At 45.4% G+C, this 14,613-nt stretch overlaps 1 protein-coding gene and 2 long non-coding RNA genes across 3 annotated transcripts in view; 2 read left to right on the top strand and 1 right to left on the bottom strand.

Annotated features, from left to right (window-relative positions):
- Nucleotides 1-14,613, top strand: part of GAB2 (GRB2 associated binding protein 2) — a 180,662-nt gene that overhangs the window by 18,006 nt on the left and 148,043 nt on the right. The window lies entirely within an intron of this gene.
- On the bottom strand, nt 8,287-8,850 carry LOC142740396 (uncharacterized). Its single transcript, XR_012880642.1, has 2 exons — nt 8,595-8,850; nt 8,287-8,484 (listed from the first exon to the last, which is right to left on the bottom strand). It is a non-coding gene; the product is annotated as an uncharacterized LOC142740396 (long non-coding RNA).
- LOC142740397 (uncharacterized) lies at nt 8,593-9,335 on the top strand. Its single transcript, XR_012880643.1, has 2 exons — nt 8,593-9,054; nt 9,143-9,335. It is a non-coding gene; the product is annotated as an uncharacterized LOC142740397 (long non-coding RNA).

The raw sequence follows: 14,613 nt of genomic DNA, 5'->3' as shown, positions 1-14,613 counted from the left end.
TTGTTAAAAAAAACGTATATGTCGCGGAATACGGTCTTTGTTTTTTTAATGGTTGCTTCTATATTCAATAACAGTCAACTACGCTATTTCGAATTGTAAAAAAAAAAAGAAATTACCGTGCGTATTAGGGTTGTACGATGCATCAATATACCGATACTGTTTTAGTGCCGTGCACCCTGAAACGGGTCGATAATGTTGATTTATGTATTTCGATACTAAGCTGTGCGGCCGCACAGCTTAGTATTGTAACACATGAATTTAGTTAGAGCGGGGCTGTGGCTGTGTAATACATGTGTAATACAGCCATTGCCCCGCTCCTGACAAGTGCGCGTGCGGTCAGCACGAGGTGATGCGGGCGGCACTGAAGACAGAGAACATGGTGGGCGGACTCAAAAACACCCTGATGTTCTGTCTTCAATGCCGGCGCTCATTAATGCGGCGGCATCATGCTGACTGCGTGCACGCAAACTTGTTGTCCAGAGCGGGGCAATGGTTGTATTACACAGCCGCAGGCCCGCTCTAAGGGTATGTTCACACGGCCTATTTACGGACGTAATTCTGGCGTTTTACGCCTGGAATTACGTCCGAAAATACAGCTTGAAAGCGTTGACAAACATCTGCCCATTGAAAGCAATGGGCTGACGTTTGTCTGTTCACACGAGGCATATATTTACGCATCGCTGTCAAAAGACGGCGCGTAAATAGACGCCCGCGCCAAAGAAGTGTCATGTCACTTCTTCAGACGTAAATGGAGCCGTTTTCCATGGACTCCATGGAAAACCAGCTCCAGTTACGTCCGTAATGGACGCGGCGTTCAAGCGCCTGCACATGCCGTTACGGCTGAAATGACAGGGCTGTTTTCTCCTGGAAACAGCCCCGTAATTTCAGCCGTTACGGACGCTGCTGTGTGAACATATCCTAACGGCAGATATTAGAGAAACCTGTCATCTCCGCCGCTATTCCCTTGAATGTTGCAGTCAAAACTGACCTGACTGCAGCATTCAAGGGGAACATGAGAAGGGGGATGCCCCTTAGATAAAGGGACATACCATATATGGGCAGACAGCCCAGGGTCCATTGAAGGACCCCCAGGGCTGTCTGACCACATTTCCTGTTGTTAGGGCATACTGAGTCTGTCCTAACAGCTGCCTGTGTACTATCAGTATATAGATATATACCAGTACATTACTATCAGTATATAGATATATGCCTGTGTACTATCAGTATATAGATATATGCCAGTACATTAAAGTTTAAAAATAAAAAAGTATATCTTGAGCTGTTTACGGGTGGTGTTGTTCGCCCTCATGTTTGGGCTGTGCCCTACATTGTCATGCTCTGCTTATTACGGGGACATATCTCCCCAAATTGTGTTCATATGGTTTGTATTAAAATCAATAAAAAAATTTGAATATGGAAAAAAAAAATATTTTTTATTTTAAATTAAAACAAATACCCTTTTTTTTTTTTTTTTACAATAAACATTAAAATAAAAGTCTCAATACATAAAATATACACATATTCCGTATTGGCGCTACCGTAATAACCTGCACAACAAATATATAGCATCATTTATGAAGTTTACGCTGTAAAAAAATAAAATCTGCTTTCTTTCACCTATTAATGTGAGGCACGAGGTGTTGTCAATTCTGAACCTCCATGTGCCTCACATTAAGGGTGTGTTCACACGCAGTGAGCAAAAACGTCTGAAAATACAGAGCTGTTTTCAGGCGAAAACAGCTCCTGATTTTTCAGAAGTTTTTTTAACAACTCGCGTTTTTCGCTGCGTTTTTTTACGGCCGTTTTTGGAGCTGATTTTCAATGGAGTCAATGAAAACCGTCCCAAGAAGCGTCCTGCACTTCTTTTGACGAGCCGTCCTTTTATGCGCCGTATTTTGATAGCGACGTGGGAACAGAACATCATAATTCCCATTGAAAGCAATGGGCAGATGTTTGTAGGCGTTTTCTCAGGCGTAATTTGAGGCATAAAACGCCCGAATTACGTCTGAAAACACTGTGTGTGAACATACCCTAATAGTGATTAACCCCATCATGTACCTCACACATTAACCCAATGTTGTCCATTATGACTGAGGAACATGATGGGGTTAATTTCTATTAATGTGAGGCACATGGAGGTCAAAATTTCATCACACCTCGCGCCTCACATCCGAAAACGGAAGAACTTTTTTTTTTTTTTATTATTATTATTGTTGGCAAAGTATCGTTTTGGTATCAGGAATCGCAATACTACACGAAGTATCTGGCATTGTGACAACCCTAATGCATATAGTCTTTTGGCATATGTCTGGTTAATGGTGACCTATGGATATGTTTGGTGTATGCGCCGGTAGCTTTGCCATGGCATACGCCAAGCGTAAAATGCGAATGTAGTCTGAGGGTTCTTCTACGGAGGTGCTCATTTAGTTCTATTTAGATTGCGCAAAAATTGTCACCATAGGTGCGATCATTCGGGCACATCCGGTTTTGTTCTTGTCGGCCGCACATCCCTGTTCATGTGCTGCCGACATCCGATGATTATAATGGCCACATAAAGGTCCGATCAGCCAATCGCTGATCGCTGCCATATTTACACGGGGTAATGATCGGCGACGGACGTTCGAAGCTGTGCCCATTCGCCCAATCATCGGTGTAGTATAAAGTATCTTGACATTTTCAAAAATGATCTTTTGTCTTATTTCTTAGTAATTACTACATAAAAAGTAAAATAAAACGTTGTTATTGTACGTGGGCCCCGGTAGCTCAATGACGCCCATAGCCGCTCATGTAGCGATCACTCGGATACCGTCATGTGGATCGCCAGCCATGGTCAATAATTAGAGAACCTAATGAAATAGTTCTGCTGCCTGAAGACTGCGGTGTCATTGTCTGCTGGGGGATGGGTGCACGCTCCGCAGATCCTGGAGCAGATGGTAGATGGATGGAGGCTCGCTCGCTCGCTTACTTATTTATTTGCAGATGGTATCGGGTTCTAATAATGACATATTGTCCATGTCCCTGGTAGATTCCCCATTGAAGTCTCTCCATTATTTTTATAGATGGCCGGAGTGGAGAGCGGTTCTAAAGAGCGTCTCCCTCTCTGGAGGACCTGTCCTGTCCTGCATTACACAGCCAACACATTGATATGAATGGACACCGTGTAATACTTAATTTCCCCTGTGGTGGAGCTGCAGGGAAACTGAATACTTACTTCTAGGTTTCCCGCACAGATCACCGTTGATCGCTGGAGGTCCTAGCAGGGGGACACTTTGTGATTGACTTAATGTCAAGGGTCCTTCTAACACGTAGGGATTGTCCAAAGCCGAGAACACCTTTAAGTGGGCTGCAGTACTTCTGTGTCAGACCAGGATATATCTACTTCTTCTTCGGGGTATTATTCCAATGTTTCATCTTTGGATGTCAATATTATTTGATTTATTTTTTTCTCTTTTGGACATCGAGCTCCCGGCACTTTACATTAGATACGTCTGTTTGTATTTTGGATATTTGATAGTCGTATATCTGTAATTTTTTTTTTATTGGTAATACTTCTTTCTGTTTTTTAATTGTAGTTTTCACTTGTACATAATATATTTTTGTTTTTCTTTTATTGGTCTGTTTATTCCTTAGAAGGGGGTTGTACCTCAGCGCGATCACTTTACCAAAATGGATCCCTAATTTTGGCAATCCTTTTTGACATATTTTATTATTGTGTGTGTGTGTGTGTGTGTGTGTGTGTGGTATAATAAACCATTTGTACACATTTATAATATAGATGGGTGTGCACATGTCTTTCTTTCTTACAATATTCTAGTTTATGACAACAAATGCCAGCAGGGTAGTGGGAAGCCCCGGCCAGCAGGGTAGTGGGAGCCCCGGCCGGCAGGGTAGAGGGAGCCCCGGCCGGCAGGGTAGAGGGAGCCCCGGCCGGCAGGGTAGTGGGAGCCCCGGCCGGCAGGGTAGTGGGAGCCCCGGCCGGCAGGGTAGTGGGAGCCCCGGCCGGCAGGGTAGTGGGAGCCCCGGCCGGCAGGGTAGTGGGAGCCCCGGCCGGCAGGGTAGTGGGAGCCCCGGCCGGCAGGGTAGTGGGAGCCCCGGCCGGCAGGGTAGTGGGAGCCCCGGCCGGCAGGGTAGTGTGAATGACTGATGTTTTTTTTAAATCTAGGTATATGAGGGTGAAAACTTTGTAAACAAAGGAAACCCAAGTCCTCGTTCTCTCCCCCATACATGTCCTGATTCTTTATCATGGCGGGCAGGGCTCTTGGGGCATGTGTCACAGGTGACCAACAAGAAAATCTGCCTTGGTTGGGGTATTGAGATACAGGACTAGGGCAGCAAACTGAATCTCTGCCCAGGGTGAAGAATAGCCTGACTATGATGCTGAGCGATACTGAACAGCTGCCTCATCATGCAATTCAGTTGAATGGCAGAAGGAATTTGCAGATCTCTGAAGTTTTTGTTTTGGGGCCTGCTAATTTAACTCTTTAGGTCCATCATCTTAATTCCCTATATAAAGGGGTTGTCCCTTCTTATGAAAAAAAAATATGTCCGCTCCCTTTAAAAATAGCGCTACAACTCTCCACAGGTTATATGTGGTATTGCAGCTCCATATTATTGAAATCTGTGGGACTGAGCTGCAATACCACACACAACCTGTGGACAGATATGGCGCTGTGTTTGGAAGAAAGCAGCCATGTTTTTCTAATCATGCACCACCCCTTTAAAAGTGCATCTAGTATATTGGGTATACTGTACTAGAATTGCTGTTGCTCTGTCAGTAGATAAAGGTGCAGTTCCACCTGGTCCCTCAGCTGCAGTCTATGAAAAATCCTCTGACTATTTGGAATCCATGTTCTGTCCACTAATCCGAGGCCTTTGAAATTTTTACAAATCACAAATAGCAATTTGTGCCCGATCCTGAAGGAATTCTGAAGCAGATTTTTTTTTTTTCTGCCTGCAAAAAACTGTGTGAACAGGGCCTTAGGCTGGGTTCACACGACCATGTTACGTCCGTAATGTACGGAACGTATTTCGGCCGGAAGACCCGGACCGAACACAGTGCAGGGAGCCGGGCTCCTAGCATCATAGTGATGTACGACGCTAGGAGTCCCTGCCTCTCCGTGGAACTACTGTCCCGTACTGTAATCATGATTACAGTACGGGACAGTTGTCCTGCAGCGAGGCAGGGACTCCTAGCATCGTACATAACTATGATGCTAGGAGCCCGGCTCCCTGCAGTGTGTTCGGTCCGGGACTTCCGGCCGAAATACGTTCCGTACATTACGGACGTAACATGGTCGTGTGAACCCAGCCTTACAGTTACCGGAGTCCATACCCATACGTCATATAAATCCCTTGTTACTTTGCAGACTTTTGGGTCATTGAGGGTCTCGAAAGCTGGGTGACGGTCCCTAAGGGTATGGTAATGGCGGCCACCTTGGTTTGTTAGTTTTATAGGAGACCAATATAACCCAGAAAAGGCAGAATAGAATATTACAAGACTATGGGAATGATCGTTCCAAAATGGGCATTTGGTCTGGCCCCCCGCGGCCCGCTGTGGGCCCCTCACCATTGACAGGCTATTAGGGAATATCAGGACGTCCTGGAAGCTTCAGAATAAAGTGCTGGATTCTTGGCCGCCATCGCTCGCTCTCGCGTTTCCGCAGACTTGCTGTCTACATGAATAACATCATTACAATCCGATCGCCCCTGTCGTTTAATTACCACCTCCAGCTTGTTTTCTCTCTTCCTAGAATTTTTTTTCTTTTTCTATGAAAGCCAATTACATTCTGCATAATTTAGACTAAATCGCCGCTCCGACCGTACCAATAAAATAACATGTCTGCCAAGTACGGCGCGGTGTTATTAGGACCCGCCACATTATCCGCTATTTAACAAAGTTAATCTACTACCGGATTTACAATGTATCCAGGGGCCGGTAATATTTATAGAATTTTTTATTTTTTTTACCATGTAGAATAATTTTCTTTATCTTCAAGGTCCGGCGGTTTTCTCATTTAAAGAGACCCTGCCGCTAAAATAAACCCAATGGGGCTAATCCATGTGTGGCTTTTCCGTGACCTCGGTACGGACATGCAAATTCCTGGGATACGGATTTCCTGAATGGGTGAACGCGCCTTACCAATCGTTCGGCCAATAGCTGTTCCTCCTTACTCCACCATACACCTGCACATTGAGTTCGGCTGTGGAGCTCAGCCGGTTGGGACGTCTCCATAGACGTTACATAGTCGTCCGGTCCCGCCAAAATCGGCAGGTTCTGCTGACTTTATCTAATGTGAATGGTCACCCATAGGCTGCGGCTACACACACTGCTAAAGCGGCACGTGACCATGGCGGCCGAACTGTAGCCACCATGATGACCTCTCAAGCAAAGCATCATGGTCCTAAATCATCCCTCCATCCCCTCTGTGCGGGGGTCCTTGACTGTCACTCCATACTGTCCTGAATCACCTAACACTCCTCTTTTTTCAAAAATGCCTTCATGTCAAGTAAATGTTTTTCTGGGTTGTTTTTTTTTCCAAAAAATACCATTCACACCGTGCAGGACGCGGCTCGGAAATTTAACGCATGCTATACCCGTCTCGGATGTTTTCTTCCCTTTCACCCGCTGATTTGAACAGGGAAATGGTAGAAAGGCGGAACTGACCCGATCCTCTTGTCTCTCCCCATTGTTCCGGTACTAAAGCTAGGGCTCCATGCACACGACCGTATTCTCATCCGCCCGTAAATACGGATCCGTAGTCCTCCGTATATGCGGAACTGTATCCGCAAATACGGTCCGTAATGCATCAGTGTATACGGATCCATAAAAAGAAAACCTCAAATCAAGTGCAACATCTGCAAACCTGGCGTGGCCTATAAACGCTTCCGTAATTACGGACGGCTACGGGATGAACAGCTGTAGCCGTCGGGATTACGGAAGTGGCCATAGACTGCTATGGGGAGTCCGTGCTGTAATTACGGACAAGAATAGGGCATGGTCTATGTTTTACAGATCGTTTCTACGGAACGGATACCAACTATCCGTAAGAATACGGAAATGTGTCCGTAGCCCATAGAAATGAATGGCTCCGTAATTATGGATGAAAAATACGGTTGTGTGCATGGGGTCGAAGTCATGTGACTTTTCGTCGGTACCATGTTGGACCGCAATGGTAGCCAAGGTAGTTGGCTCACCTGATCCGCTCTGTGCCGGAGACGCTATCTGTGGTCCTGCTCCCATTGTATGACGTTTACAGGCCCATGTTTTACTTGGCACGGACGGCTCGTAGTACTCGGAGGGTTAATGAATGGGCTAATTAGCTACGGAACATTTTGTCCTGTAAAACCCCATTAAAATATTGCCGATGTCCATGCGCTTTATCTTCCAACACATCAAGTGCACAACGAGAAATTAAAGCAGAGGACGCTTCAGAGTAATCGTTTTTTGTTCCCTTCATTACCGTAAAAGGTATTCAAACGCGCAGCGTTCATTGCATCACCTGGGACTTAAAGGGCTGCTCCAGTTTTTTTTGCAAATAAAGCTTAATCCATATGTATGAGAAGTTCTGCAACTTTCTAATACACTTTGTTTCAATTCCGCAACAAATTCAAGCTCTATGCTTGCTGTCAGTGAATGGAAACCGTCCTGTTTACATCCAGAGACTGACAACTGAACCGATAATAATTCTTGTCACAGTTGGGGGGTTTGCTACTATTGTATCCAGACCAAACACTTTGCTGATATTTTGTTACAATGTATCAGAGGGATTTGTTCTGCTGATGTGTTTACCTTACCTCTGTAATTGTGATTGTCTAGACTGGATGCAATTGTAACAGACCCTCAGCTGTGAGAAGTTTTAGGTCTGTAAAGCCATTATAGATGCACGTACATTATTTAAAGGGGGTCTCCAGTCACTTTTGGTATGTACATCAATGGTACAGTAAGCCTTTCTAAGTTATAGGGTACAGATATTTTTTATCGAATAAGTTCTAATAAATCCCTTTTACCGTATTGTGAATTTTACTCCCATCATGCCTCAGGGTGGAGCTCAGATTTTATATTCGGTTTCCCCTGGGTGGAGCTTTCTTCTGTGCTCCTTGTTGCCCTCTGCTGAGTAAAGTGAGAACTGCTGCGAGCCGTGTGGAAAGGGAAGTTGACAACTGCTGAGAGACTAGTTGTCACAAAACTGGTTGTCAGTTGTCAAGCCCATTCTACCATTGACCTGGTAAAGGGGGGACTTCGCCCTTCTCTCCATTACCATCATAAAATCATCACAAGACACAAAATTCTGCTCCTTTATGTTTATTACGTAACATCTCCTGCTGCTTCAAGATGTGTTATACTGTATGTTGATGCATCTTCCAATCATTGATGGTTGTTAGAAGATCTTCAGGTCTGGAAATCTGGATGGAGCTGTCAGTAGCGGGAGACGTCGCCGTCATTCTTCACGCGATTCGACTAATGATGACGTCTGCGCCTGTAAACTATAAAGAAAATGGAAGATGAGGTTCAGTCTTAAAGATGATCGCGACTGCTGTGACATCGCCGGTCTAGACGGCCGTATATACGGAGCGGCGCGATTATATGCGGTTACCTGTTTTCCGGCTTTCCCGGTGCTTCTGTTGTCTCTTCCGGTATCTACGACGCCTTCTTGGTGCGCTGCTGTCTCTCTTTCTTCTAGATGGCATGGTGAGATCGTGTTGGTATCTTCCTATTGTGAGGAGCAGGTTGGTAATGGCTGCTGGGCACTGGCACTCAATATTCTTTAACCATTGTGACATCACAGCTTTATGATGTCATGGTGTGGCCTTCACTCTGCCATGGGGAGTGGCCAAATGACCATATAAAGCCTGTGATGTCATGAATTGTGATGTCACCGGGTACATAAAGGGGGGCATAGTGCCCAGCAGCCATTTTCAATCTGCTCCTTGGTAAAAGAAGATACCAACACGATCTCACCATGCCAACTAGAAGGAAGAGAGACAGCAGCGCACCTAGACAGCGTCGTAGATACAGGAGGAGACAACCGAAACACCACAGAAGCCGTAGACCAGGTAAATCTATGTGATCCCGCTGATCTGTATATACTCCGGTCATGAATGCTACAGCGCTTTTCTAAATTATGTTTGTGCTTTTATCCAGCCACGGTTCACAGACGCAGACGTCGTCGTTATTAAAGCCGATGCGTCTGAAGAATGAAGGTGACGTTTCCTGATGGCTCCATCCAGTTTTCCAGATCTTCCAGTCATTAGCGACTCCATTAATTCAGAACGGTCAATATACCAGACATCGTAAAGCAGCGGGAGATGTTATGTAATAAACATAAGAAGCAGAATTTTGTGTCTGGTGATGATTTTATGATTGAAAGGATTGTTTGAGATTTAGCCGGAGAAAAAAAAAAGTCCCATTCAGGACTGATCTGCAATACCAGACACAGCCAATGGACAAGAGTGGCGCTGTTTCTGGAAGATAGCAGCCGTGTTTTTGTAATCTCATGCAACCTCCATTGCCTGGCATAGATCGCGCTGTCCTTGGTACTGATTAGGGATTGAGAATATAGCGCAGGGGAGATACATGAAGATTGTCTTTGTTGCCCGTAGCAACCAATCAGAGAACAGCTTTCATTTTTCAAGCACTGTCTTTGATGCTCATAGTAGAAAATCGGTTGCCCATAGCAACCAATCAGAGCGCAGCTTTCGTTTTTCAGGAGCACTGTAAGGATTCAAAGCTGTGCTGTGATTGGTTGCTATGGGCAACCGCTTTTCTGTTAGACACTTCATGAATCTCCCTGTCTACAGTTTTAGGCCCCATGCAAACGGCCGTAAGTTTTCATCCGTAATTACGCATCGGGTAGTTACGGATGAAATTGCGGACCCATTTCTATAGGCCACGGACACCCTTCCGACCGTAGTCATGTGCGCGCCCGTGATTTTCGGGTCGGCCAGCAGCGGGCTGTGCACATGGCCGCGGTCATTATTTTCAATGACCCCGGACCGCAGAAGACGGCCGTAATAAGACATGTCCGTTCTTTCTGCGGTGCGGGCTCCTGGGCCATGCACAGACCGTAAAAACAACGGTTTTGTGCATGGCCCCATAGAAATGAATGGGGCCGCAATTCTCCCGTGGATTTTCGGGGGAATGGCGGCCGCAAAAGCACATTCGTGTGCATGGGGCCTCAGGCCCCATGCACACAGCCGTATGTCTCATGCATCCGTAAATACTGCCCGTAAATACGGATCCTTAGTAATTTATAGTCATCCGTAAATCATCCGCATATACGGAAGGGTGTTCGTAAATCCGGTCCGTAGTGCATCCGTATTTACGAATCTACTTAAAAACAGGGCGCAATCTAGGGTTATCCCCTGGCGTCGCATAGCAACGCTTCCATAATTACGGGTGGCTACGGATGCACATAGACGGATATAGAGAGTTCTTGCAGTACTTACGGACAAAAAAAAGGACATGTTCCCTCATTTCTATGGCACGGACACCCATCTGTAAAAATACGGAAAGGTTATCCGGATCCCATAGAAATGAATGGGTCCGTAATTACGGATGAAAAATACGGTCGTCTGCATGGCGCCTAACACAGAAGATTGTACATTGGGCAGTGATCCTATAAGCCCAGAGAACCCATTAAATACCCCCCTTATTCCCTATAAATAGCGGAGAACATTGGCACACCGCGCCCATCACTAATAGGATGTTTATCTGTCACTACAAACAATGGCATTGTACAATGGGGTCCTCATATGGTCCCAATAACGTGTCAATGTGGCTATTGTCTGAGATGTGATGTGAGGCCTTCCGTCTTAATGTGAAACACACATTGCGGTTGAGTTCGCCTGCAATGATGTCACCGCGAAGAGCAGACGCCGTACACCAGGGCGCCGCGACACCCGTTCACTATTCCGCGTCTGCTCCATTAAAATGAAAAAGTGTCACGTCAAGTGTTTAATGCTCGTGTTTACTTTTCGGTCTGGACATAATAAGCCACAGGGTCTACGGAAAAAATGCAGGAAATGTATGTACTCTAAGGTGCAGCAGAGCTGAGTTTGCCATATAGTACAAGTCATCAGGATAACGGGATCTGTGGTGTTACATAGGACTGCAGGTGTAACTGCATTAAAGGGGTTTTATATAAATAAAGCTTATTTGCTATATAATGAAAAGTTCTGTATTTTTATAATCTACTGTTTCAATGCCCTCCAATTTTCAAGATCTCTGCTTGCTGTTAGTAAATAGATACATTCTTGGTTTGTTTGTTTTTACATGTCCCTCCGTCATCTTATGGACATGATTTACGACCGTTTTCCAGACCCTGGACGGAAACTAGAAGGCATTAATTTACTGACAGCAAGCAGAGATCTTGAAAATAGAGACAAATTGGAGCACAAATGGGGGAATTCGTGAAACCTTTGCCTGCCGGTTTTATACGTCTCCTGGCCTTTTCACGCCACTCTTGGCACTTTTGTGTAAGGGGCGTGGCTTAACAAATAGGGGCAGGGCTCGACAAATTTATTATAATTTATGCTGCCAGAACACTGCGAAAAATCAACGCCATGATTGGGAGGCATAGCACGGTAGAGGCCTGTGCCTCGCTTCCCTAACCAATACGATTATCCCCTGTCCTCATTTGACAGAAAAATTCGAAGTAAATAAATAAAAATGATATACGGTATGTGTATTCTCCCCTCACCGCTCCTCTTCACTTCTCCCCTCACGATGCTGCGGCTTGTACAACGTATTGACGGCGGACGTAATCAGGACGTTTAGTGCTGTGTTGCTTCTCAGCGTCAGGACCTTATATGAGCCGCGACGTGGTGAGGGGAGAAGCCGAAAATAGCGCTGAGGTAAATTATGATTTTTCACATTTTTTTAATATCCAATGGGGAGAGAAATGGTTGGCGCACGGCGGCGGTCGTTAGGCCACAATTGTGGTGCACGGCCAGTGGAAAGATGCGACAGGCTCTTAAAGGGTAACTAAACGTTCAACGAACTTCTGACATGTCATAGTGACAGGTCAGCAGTTTGGATTGGTGGGGGTCCGAGCACTGAGACCCCCACCAATCGCTAAAGCTAAGCAGCAGAATTGCTCGTGTGGGCGCTGAGCTGCTTAGTTTCTATTCGGCTTTTTCCGGAAAGCCGATGTATCGGAGTACGGGCTCCTAGACCTCTTATTGAGTCCGTACAGCGATACATTGATTTCCGGAAAAAGCCGAACGGACACAAAGCGGCTGAGCGCCCACAAGAGCACTTCTGCTGTTACGTTTTAGCGATCGGTGGGGGTCTCCATTCTCGGACCCCCACCAATCAAAACTTCTGGGGGTCTGCCCCCCCCCCCCCCCTGGGTAAACCGCGGAACCTCCGGCTCCAATCAGAATGATGTTATGTCTGATGAGATCAAATCAGAAGATCCTTGAATGACAAACTCGGCTCTGCTGCATCTGTACGTTATCGTCTTATTCCTTTCTCTCTAGAATACATGTGGTATATAATCCTATATTAATGAAAATATTGGCGAGATTTATTGCACAGAACCGAAAATTTCCAAAAATGAACCGGAGTCTTTGACCTTTTAGCGATATAATGGCAGCGTAAGAACTCGGCACTCTGGTGTTTATTTTGGCCCTGATTTTTGATGAAGAATGTAAAAACCTTTTATACCCCGGACCCCTGAGTCAGCCGTAGCCCACGACCAGCCATAATATAGAGGCACATTGGCGATCATATTACAACCGCCATGCCTGGATCTCCGCCGTTCAACTGAACTGTACTTGGATTACCAGAGGATCCTATGGCGATCTAAGAAGGTTTGGGCATCGCGGCCGTAATACAGACGCCAAAATGTGGCCGTGTTATGGCCTTCTGGAAGCGGCTTTAGTCTGTAAAATGGTAATAAACGAGTTTTGCAAATACTTCCCCAATTTAAGGAGAAAGTGGAGCAGTTGCCCATAGCAACCAATCAGGTCACTGCTTTCATTTTTGAACGGAACAGAGAGGTGGATTCTGATTGGTTGCTATTGGTAACTGTCTCACTTTCCCTTGCACCATGTTTGACAAAACCGCCCATTGTTTGGTTACCACAAAGATGTTAACCTGGTAAAACCCTCTACAGAATTAAATCGTATACAAATGGGAGTGGCTTATATAAAAGAGCGTGGCTAAATATTCAGACCCCCCTTTAATGATAACAGACGCCAGCCCCCTATATTACTATCAGAATTCCTATCTATAATAATAACTATCGCTATTACCCCCATGTACTCTAATAGGGTTCTCGGGTACAGCATGAGACCCCACAGATTCCTAAAATTAAGGGGATGTGATGCCACGGTGCAGGTACTACAACTCTGGTACTGTATTACGCTACGGTTTTGCCGCACGCAAATACGAGCGGCAAAACCGCACGTAATAGGCATCGTGTGCATTGACCCTAAAGGCCTTTTTCTACCTTGGTCATTTTAGCTTGTCCTCTGACCCTCGTTCTTCAAGGTGATGTCATCTGAAGGATTCAATTGTAATGGCCATTTACTATGATCGTAGCTGTGACGACTTCATTATAAATCCAGCCTTACAAGTTGTTTTTCTGACCCCCTCCGCGGTTATCTGCACTTGTCGGAGACATGAACCAGACGTGGGCCTGAGATAAATGGACCAGTGAGCCAGCAACAAAAATAGACCATGGCCCTCTATCTCTCAATCTCTGTTGCTGGCTTTACTTAAAGGGGTATTCCCATCTCAGACGTTTATGGCATACTCAGGGCCCTGCTGGAACGGAGCGGATTTCACACATGCGCGCTGCCGCTCCAATACTTCTCTATGGGGCTTACGGAGATAGCCGAGTACAGCGCTCAGCAGTCTCCTAGAGAATGAATGGTGCAGCAGCGCGTATGCATGACGGCCGCTCCGTTCAAACAGTGCACTCGAGACCCCAATTCTCTAGGACCCCCAGCGTTCAAACAACTATCGCCTATCCTGTGGTTAGGTGATCAGTTCTTATGGTGGGATAACTCCTGAAGTCATTCCCTCCAGCGATCCTCTGGGGATTTTTTTTTTCTTCTCTTTTTTTTATAGGACTTTGAAAAAAAAAATACATTTTTGTATTTTAATTTTAGCTGCACAAGAATTGCCCTTTAAATAATAAAGCATTAACTAATGTTAAACCATGCGTAAAACTGTCACATGCTTGCGAGCAGTGATCTTGATGGGCCCCGTGTAAAAACTGCAAATCACATTTTCTCGGTGTGACATACTGCGGCTACGGACTGTGTCACAAACAACATTCCACACATTTCATAAGGGAGACGCTTACTACTAAACCCACGTAAGGACACTTTCCACTTCTAAAAATATTTTTTTTTAGCTTCAAACTTGACAGAGCCGAGTTTAAAAAAACTGAAATCGTAACAAATTTATTGTTTGACATTAAAAAAGATGGAAACTGGAAAAAAAATTTTGTTCCAAACACGGGCCATAAGTGTCTTTTGGCCCCCACGTTGGAAATAATGTCATCGATGTACCCATTCAGTGAAACCATTAAATAAGCATCAAAAGTCAATAATGCTTCACACGTAGGACCAGAGGGGCATCTGTGAGAGCTGTTGTGGGCA

This window comes from Rhinoderma darwinii, chromosome 2 (assembly GCF_050947455.1).
Source record: "Rhinoderma darwinii isolate aRhiDar2 chromosome 2, aRhiDar2.hap1, whole genome shotgun sequence".
NCBI lineage: Eukaryota > Metazoa > Chordata > Amphibia > Anura > Rhinodermatidae > Rhinoderma > Rhinoderma darwinii.
The sequence above is the reverse complement of the archived record's forward strand: the minus strand, read 5'-3'. Positions and strand labels throughout refer to the sequence as shown.